The sequence below is a fragment of the Gossypium hirsutum genome, chromosome A12 (genome assembly GCF_007990345.1).
Source record: "Gossypium hirsutum isolate 1008001.06 chromosome A12, Gossypium_hirsutum_v2.1, whole genome shotgun sequence".
NCBI lineage: Eukaryota > Viridiplantae > Streptophyta > Magnoliopsida > Malvales > Malvaceae > Gossypium > Gossypium hirsutum.
The window spans coordinates 87,148,931-87,157,948 of record NC_053435.1 but is presented as its reverse complement, the minus strand read 5'-3'; positions in this window follow the sequence as shown (position 1 = coordinate 87,157,948).

The window sequence follows — 9,018 nt, the reverse complement described above, 5'->3', positions numbered from 1 at the left end:
AATTTCATTTTTTAGGCTCGAATTTGTAATCCCGAAACCACTATTCTAATTTCACTGAAATTGGGCTGTTACAGGTTCTACCACTGATGTGTTACCATGCCTTCTTGTTCATATCCAGTATCTTTGATAGGAAACCCGAAAAAGTAATCACAATTTAGACTATTTGTTCTCAGACATTTCTATCCCTTAGATTTGCTTAGTTCTAACTAGTGGTCCTACTTCAAGTCCCTGTATTATTTAGAAGTTTTTTAGAGCAATGTACAGAAATCCTTTTACTTGAATATTTTTAGTCCATTAATCGTTATTTCAATGCAAAAATGCTTGAAAAAGGTCGTAATAACGGATAAAACTGAAATTTATTGAGAGCAAAACTTTAAATGAAAAGATTAATCAAAATAGTAGACATTCCTAAACATAAAACGAGTAAAATGAAATTAGGTGCCCCAGATATCGCAGTATGAGCTTCTTCGCATAAACTTCTTAAGGATCATGTTGAGCTTGATATGTGTCTAGGAGATCTAGAGTACTTTGTTGATGTTTCAAGATGCAAAGTTTTTCCTCCTTGTTACTTCTGAGGGGACAAGACTACCACATTTCCCATTTTTGATAAAAAATTGAGCCGCCCTTTTTCGGGTTTTTAACTCAAAACCCTTTTGGTCTTAAAGCGCCCTTCGCAGGTTTTCGGCTTGGCCTCTTCTATATTTTTAGGTAAAGTATTTCTTTACTAAATTTGAATTCACAGGATTGGATAGGTTTTTTCCATCCATCTTGGTAAGAATTAATGCTCCTCTAGAAAAAAGCTTTCTTTACCATATAAGGTCATTCCCAATTCGTCATCCATTTTTCTCTGAAGTCTTTTTGTATGGGTATGATCTTTTTCAATACTAGGTTCCCCTCACGAAATTATATGGGATGAACCTTTTTGTCATAAGCTCGCATCATTCATTTTTGGTATGTCTGACCATGATAGATAGCTTTTAGCCTCTTCTCTTTGATCAAGTTCAACTGATTAAATCGAGATTAGATCCATTCTACTTCATCTAACTTCAAATTTGATAAAACTCAGAGAGAAGGAATCTCGACTTCAATGGGCAAAACCGCCTCCATTTCATAAACCAATGAGAAAGGCATTGCCCTGTGGAGGTTCTGACTGACGTTTGATAAGCATAGAGTGCCAATTGTAACTTCTTATACCAATCTTGATAAGTCTCTATCATTTTTCCCACATTCTTCTTAATGTTATTATTGGCTGCCTCTACTGCACCATTCATTTTTGGGCGACATGGTGATGAATTGTAGTGTTTAATCTTGAATTGACTACAGACTTCTGCTTTTGTGCTGTTGTTCAAATTTAATACATTGTCAGATATGATCATTTCTGGCATTCTGTATCAACATATGATCTCTTTCTTCAAGAATTTGTTAACTGTTGACTTTGTGACATTGGTATAGGAAGCGGCTTCTACCCATTTGGTGAAGTAATCGGTAACCACAAAGATGAATCGATGCCCATTAGAAGCTTTTGGCAAGATTGGCCCAATGACATCCATGCCTCACATAGAGAAAGGCCAATGAGAAGTCATAACATGAGGTGAATGAGACACATGAATTTTTTCTTCATAAATTTGACATTTATGACATCTCTTGGCATAACTGATACAATCCCCTTCCATGGTAGACCAATAATATTTGAATATCATGATTTATCTGGCTATTGTAAAGCCATTAGCAAGTGTTCTGTAAAAACCTTCATGGACTTCTTCCAAGATTTTTTTGGCCTCAACAGTGTCTAAACATCTTAGTAGCACTTGATCCTTTCTTCTTTAATATAAGATCTCTCCATCTAGGACATACTCGTTAGCCAACCTTCTTAGCATCCTTTTATCATTCTCGGTTGCCTACTTAGTGTATTCACGATTCTTTACATAGTGTATTATGTCATGGTACCAAGGGTGATCATCCTTTTCTTCTTCTTCAATACTGTAACAATGGGCCCGAGACTCATAAATACTCATCTGGATAGGTTTTACATCCTCTTGTTTATTTACTTTAACCATGGAAGCTAAGGTAGCCAAGGCGTCAGCCATTTGATTTTCATCTCGCGGGAGGTAGCAGAAGGTGATGTCATCAAACTCTTTAATTAACTCAAGGACCAGCCTTCTATAATCGATCAACTTGGGATCTCTCATCTCCCATTCACCTTTGAGTTGATAGATCACTAGTGCAGAATCCCCATATACCTTCAGGACCATGATCTTGCGTTCTATGGCTGCACGGATACCCATGATGCATGCTTCATATTCTGCCATGTTATTTGTGCAATCAAAGTCAAGTTTACTGGTAAAAAGATAATGATCTCCCTCTGGGAATATTAGGATTGCCCTAATTCCGTTACCCATGGCGTTTGAGGCCCCGTTAAAATTTAGTTTCCAGGGATGTTTTTCTAGAGTATCTTCTTCAGTGGTTACAACATACATCAAATCCTTGTTTTGGAAATCAAAATTTAAAGGCTTGTAATCCTTTAGAGCTCTGCTAGCTAGAAGTTCACTATTGCACTCCCCTTTACTGCCTTTTGGTTTACATAGATTACATAAAAATGTATTTTATTGAAATAAAAATAGTGGACATATGCCTTTTTCACAAAGGATTCTTATTACTCCCAAGCTTAGAGCAATAAGTGTGTTTTAAACATTACTCTGAATTAGTTCTAAAAATTATAAGGATCTCTTCCGCAGTCCAATTGTTCAAAACACTTCCGGGGATATAAGGACGAATGCCTAATAGGCTTTCTTCCTTAATTCCTTATTCGAACATGGCATTAATGCTCAAGTTTCCCAACATTCTTTTCGCATTTTTGGTTAACAGGGTCTCTTTTTCTACCATTTTTCGTTCAGGATAAATGATTTCTCCTGACACGAATGTTTTAGATATATGAGGAAAGATCATCGGTTCCCATTTAATCTATCCCCCACTTAGTCGTGCTCTTTTTCTTTCTTGCTTCTTTTTCAGTTCCTTCTTCTTCTGTCTCACATCTGGCTTATACCCTAAGCTAAAACGGTCTTGTTTGTCCATCAATATTGGTGCCTTGACTCTTCCTTGAAGGTATCTTTCGAGTTCTCTTTCAGACAAGGCTCCTTTTTTAGCAATCAACTGTAGACCCGTCTCGTGGTTTTGGATATTTTTGGCACTAGGATCTTGTTTCCTTTAATAATGAAAGTTGTATTAACAAATTCCAGTGATCGAATGGAAAATTCTATTTCCTCTTCATCCGCACCTATGTATGGTGCGTCACTATTTACAAATGCAATGATATCCTTTTCAATGTTTATTGCTACTAGTCGACCCTCTATTACCAATTTTGATTTTTGGTACAGTGACGATGACTCTGCCCCAGCCAAATAAATCCAAGGCTTACCCAGTAAGTAGTTATAGGAAGGTTTGATGTCCATTACCAAAAAGTCCACCTCATATGTGTTCAGACCAATTATGAGTGGTATTTCAATCCTCCCCATCACCTTCCTTTCTGTACCATCAAAGACTCTCACTATATTATGACACGTCTTCATGTGAGAGCTATCCACTGGCAATCTATTCAGAGTGTATAGAGTCAAGACGTTCAGTGCGGATCCATTGTCGATTAACACTTCTGGCAATGTATATCCTTTGTAACGGGTAGTGATGTGTAGAGATTTCGTGGATCTCGTACCCCCTAGAGGTATTTCATCATCATTAATGAAGATGAAATTTTCGGCACTCAGATTGTTAAACAAGCGACCTAGCTTGTTTATAGAGATATTACCAGTGACATTAGTTTCATTTAACACATTTATCAACGCGTTACAATGTGTCTCTGAACTCAAGAGTAATGCTAATACTGATATGTGAGCTGGCTGTTTGTGTACCTGTTCTACAAAACTATACTCACTATGTTTAAGAACTTCAAGAATTCCTTAGCCTCGTTCTTATTATTGGCTCAGTGATAGGTAATTCAAGTCTAGCCGTTTTTTTCTTTCTTATACTCAACTGTCAGGATTTTTTCCTTAAGGGGTTTGGTTCTTGTATTTGCAGGGTCATAACGCCTTCCATTGCACGTGAAGAAACCAATATCCTGGGCCCCTTCTGAAGTGCCAACTGAGTTTTCCTCTTCCGGGATCATCACGTTGCAATCATAATTCTATGAAACCCTTTTGATATCCTTGTAGGGAAAAGCCATGGGTTTTTGAATTACAACTCTTGGCATAGCTTGTGCTCCCACTTTATTACTTCTCAGCTAGGAAATAATCACCACTGGGTGGTTGACCTTGTAAACTTTCTCCATTGGTCCTTCCTCCGAGGCGTAAACATCTCGTCTCTCCGAGCCATTGGCATCTTCAAAGAATTTCAATTCTTTGTTATTCGTTAGACTTTGTAGTAGAGCTTTGAATTCAATGCACTCCTAGATCTCATGACCTTCTTTAGCGTGGAACTCACAATAGCTCCTCACTCCTTTGGGCATCTTCTTTGAATCTTGCATGATTAATCCTCCGTTTATCATTTTTTCCTAAACCCATTTTAGTGGAGATTTTACGTCCGCAACATCGGTTTTGGTCTTCTTTCCTCCACTCTCGGTTATTGCATTTACCTCTTGGTCAGAATGATCGGGTAATGGATCTTTTTCCACATTAGGTCTAGAGGGATCATCGAACCTTACAATCCTTATCTTGATAAACCTCTTGATCAATTTCTTGAATGTCGTACAGTTCTCAATCAAGTGTCCCATTATTCCAACGTTGTACTAGCATTAAGCATTCGCATCATACCACTTTGGGAATGGAGGTTGCATGGGTTGTCAGTAAAATAAGGATACTATATGCGCGTTAAACAAATTTTGATATAACTCTCCATACATCATCGGGATAGGTGTGAATTAAAGTTTTCCGTGTTTGGCCTTGAGTCAGATTCTTTCCTCGAAGGGCCTTGATGGCTGGTTGTCATGGTCCTTGGTTGGCCTACAATGACCGATTTTGAATTACTCTTATTATACACACTCGTGGTGTTTACTTCATTTTTTTCTTTCTCAGGGCAAACCTTTTAGTGTTTTCCTCTGTGTCTATTTTCCCACTCCTTACTACATTCTCAATCATTTCTCCAGACATTACTACATCTAAGAAGCTCTTGGTAGCATTACCTAGCATATGGTTAATGAACGGGGCTTTCAAAGTGTTTATGAAAAGCATAGTTGTCTCTTTTTCCAGAAGAGGTGGCTAAACTTGTGTTGCCACCTCTCTCCATTTTTTGAGCATATTGCCTAAAGCTTTCACTTTGCTTCTTCTTCATGTTTTGCAGCGTAATTCTATCGGATGTTATGTTGGTCATATGGCTGTATTATTTTATGAAAGCCTGTGCCAAGTCTTTTCATGAATTGATCTTAGCATGGCTTAGCTGGTTGTACCATTTGGCAGCCAGCCCGATCAAACTATCCTGGAAGCAATGGATTAACAATTGGTTGTTATTGACGTATCCCGTCATTCTTCAGCAGAACATTGTGATATGGGCTTCAAGACAACTAGTCCCATCGTATTTTTCAAATTCTGAAGTTTTGAATTTTGATGGGAGCATTAGATCCCGGACTAAACTCAATTCATTGGCATCGACCCCGCAAAGGTAGTCAGCACTCTCTATAGTTCTAAATTTCTCCTTCAACCACTTGCACCGATCTTCTAGCTGTTTTGGCAATTCTACTCTTGCTCTATCCATTTCCGCCATGTCGTTTAAATCTAAAACAATGGGGTTGGTCAGATTATCTCTAGGATTGGAACCTAAGCCCATTGGGTAATTTACTGGTCTTGAGGTACTGGCCTGGTATTGTTGTGGTCTTATAGTAACGGGTACCCTTTGTGGATATGTATTCAGTTGGGTTAGACATTTATTGGGGTAAAGTCCAAGGGTATGTAGGGTCTTCATTATTATCCCTAGAGTTAATCATAGTACTCTTCCCTTTTTTAATCCCTCCGGCCAGTAACTGAGTCAACTAGCTTATTATGCTTTGCTGGGACTTTTGTATTTGGTCCTTCATTTCTTGCTGCACCTTAGCTAGTTTGTGCTGTAATTGCGCTTGCAACTGATCTTACATTTCTTTCTGAATTTGTTCTAATCTCTCTAACCTTTGATCCATGGCTTTGGTTTTATCACGGATACCGTAAAAATATTCGGTTGGTAGATTCTTGTTGGTTTCTAGGGTAACTGTCATAATTTTGATTAATTATGGCCTTTTTATGACATCTAATGCATGTAAATGAAATGTAATGCTAATGAACGAATGAAAAAAAAAAGAGGCATTGATTCTGGTTCAACTCTATTAGAAAAACTTTACTAGAAAACAAATTTATTTACATAAAATGGATACATTTTACATATATGACCTTGCCTTAATATTCAAAGCCTTGACTTTCCTAAGAAGCCAAGCTAATTCTCGGCCCCGATCTAATTCCAGTTCGTATCTCAAGCTTATCATGTCAACTTGAACCACTAAAGTTTACAAATGGTCAGCTACTTCCTGTACTTGAGTCAAAGCTTCACCCATAATGTGATCTCTATTCCTAATCTGAACTTGAGAGTGTTGGAGTTGCTCTTTCCAATGTTCATTGTTCGTTTCAAAAAGCTCAACTCGAAGTTCACAATTTTGCAGTACAGCATCAAGCTCTTCTATCTTTCCCTTCAACTCTTCAATCTTAGTCAAACTTGTTTTCAACTCAATCATAGAGTTGCGACTACGATGTTGATGTAATGACTTTTTTAATTTAGCTACTTGGGCTCTCAATCTAACCTTTTCATCTTGACTTTCTAACAAATCCATTTTTAGAGCATATTCTCAGACTCAAGCATCATGGAATTTCTTTTCCCACTAATCAGCTCTAATCTTTTCTTATTGGATTTCCTGCCGCCATTTTTTCGATGTTTTACCTAACCCAGCGGTCCTTAACGACAAATGCAATTTCTTATAATTCGTTTTTAAGCTGTCAAAGTCTTTCTCAGCCTTATTTTTTCCTTTTCTCATTTTTTAGCTTCTAACTTTTGGACTTCAACGTCTAATCCTAGTTGAATATTTTTCTCTTCCAACTTTTCTATCCTTTTCCCCAGCTCTGAATTGTTCTTTTCAAAATCTTGCTTTGCGATCTCTAATTCAGACGAGATTACTTACAAGTGTTCCTCTATCGACCGAGTATTTTCTTGACTTGACAAAGGGACATTGTCATTGATTCATTTACCCCACCACCAATCATACTCAAGGGTTATCATGGGATTTGTGGAAAATCTTTTCATTTTGTGAGTTTGGTTCCAGGCGTTTGACATTTTTCGAATCTTTTATTTGTAATTGTCACATTTGTATGCAAACTCGCATTGAGCCAACCCTTGCATTGCTGGTATAAGATACCTCGACCGTTACTGTCTCAATACAAGTAGATGGGCATATCCAACAGCTCCACATATCGTGAGTAGAGGGACCCAATTAAAGTCTCCACATCGGTACAAAATTTCATCAGAGATCATTCAAGGGGTCTCCATTCAACGTCTTCGTCTTGGAGACTTTGGTGAATTGCCATCCACTTTTCTTTAGAAATGTTGTCTTGTCTTGGGATAGCCACGAATTCTTTCAAAGGGGAATAGTCCTCAGAGAACACTCGATAACAGACTTTTTCTACCTTCTAGAAAAGCTATAGAACTAGACTAGCAAAAGCTGTGCACATCTGATAAATCTTTCTTCACCCGCTCTCCGATATGTACTTAACGATCTGAAAGTTTCAGCCAAAATTGTTGGGACGGGGTGGCCCTTTTGTCAAGTCGGTCAAATAGATTTGAAACTGCATCATCTACATGCCCTAGTGCTTTGGGGAAGATGACCAACCCATAAATACTCAATGTGAAGACGTCGACCATTTTCCTCGCATCTTGATTTACCAAGATCAAATCCCGCAGACTTTTTCAAGGGATGCATTTGCTATCTTCTTTTTGTTTAATCCATGCCGCGACCTATTGCTTGCTCATCCCAGTTATGTTCATCAGTCTCTTGAAGAATGTTAGGATGTTAGTGGCTTTAGAATAGGCTTTGTCAACTTGGATCCTTGGGAAACAAAGCAAAGTGGTGTACTCTTCTACGGTGGGCACCAAGTCTATTTTTCCAAAAGTGAAGCAGCTATAGGTGGGATTCCAATACTGGGCAAGAGCTCAGAATAGGTACTTATCTACTTTGACATCGAGTAGATAAGGCAAATCTCCATATTCACGATAAAATAATTGCTTGATTTTGTCATCCCATTGATCCCATATTTCTTTCGACTCTTTAATATTATTCTGAGTCACACTAATGCGGGTGAAATCCCATAATTTTGATGTGTACCCCTCCGTTAGGCTGTCACTTTTCTCTTATTGTGTCTTCTCAGACCATATTTGGACAGCCGCATTATCTTCCACTTTATCAAAAAATCCCTTTTCAATAACAAGCTCTCTATTTATCATCTGAACGCTAATCAACACCTTTTTCTATGATGATAATGCAATGCAAACACAACTAAAACAAAACAAGTCAGTACATTTCATACAAAGCTAGAATACACAACAAGAAATAATAAATATAACATATATTCGGGTGACAACTAAAGGTTTGATATGGTTCTACCTAGGGTAGGTTCTTTAGGGCTTAGTATATGCAGCTCAGTTCTAAAGTAAGGGCACTTGAACCTGCAGATTCCTCAATCCTCACCCATTATAGGGTCATACGGACTAAATTCAGTTCAGGGGAATACATTTCCCTACGGCTGTATAGAGATGAAAATCTCACGAAGATATAGGTACGGATGTATCCATAAAACGACTCACCATCCTATACGGAGGTGAATACCTCACAAAGGAATAGCTTCCCACTCCCATTTAAGAAGAGTAAAATGGAATAATTATGCCATGCAATATATGTGAAAATATACCAAGAGAAACTCGAACCAATAAAACAGACATATTGAATCATTATGTAACCCAAGATAA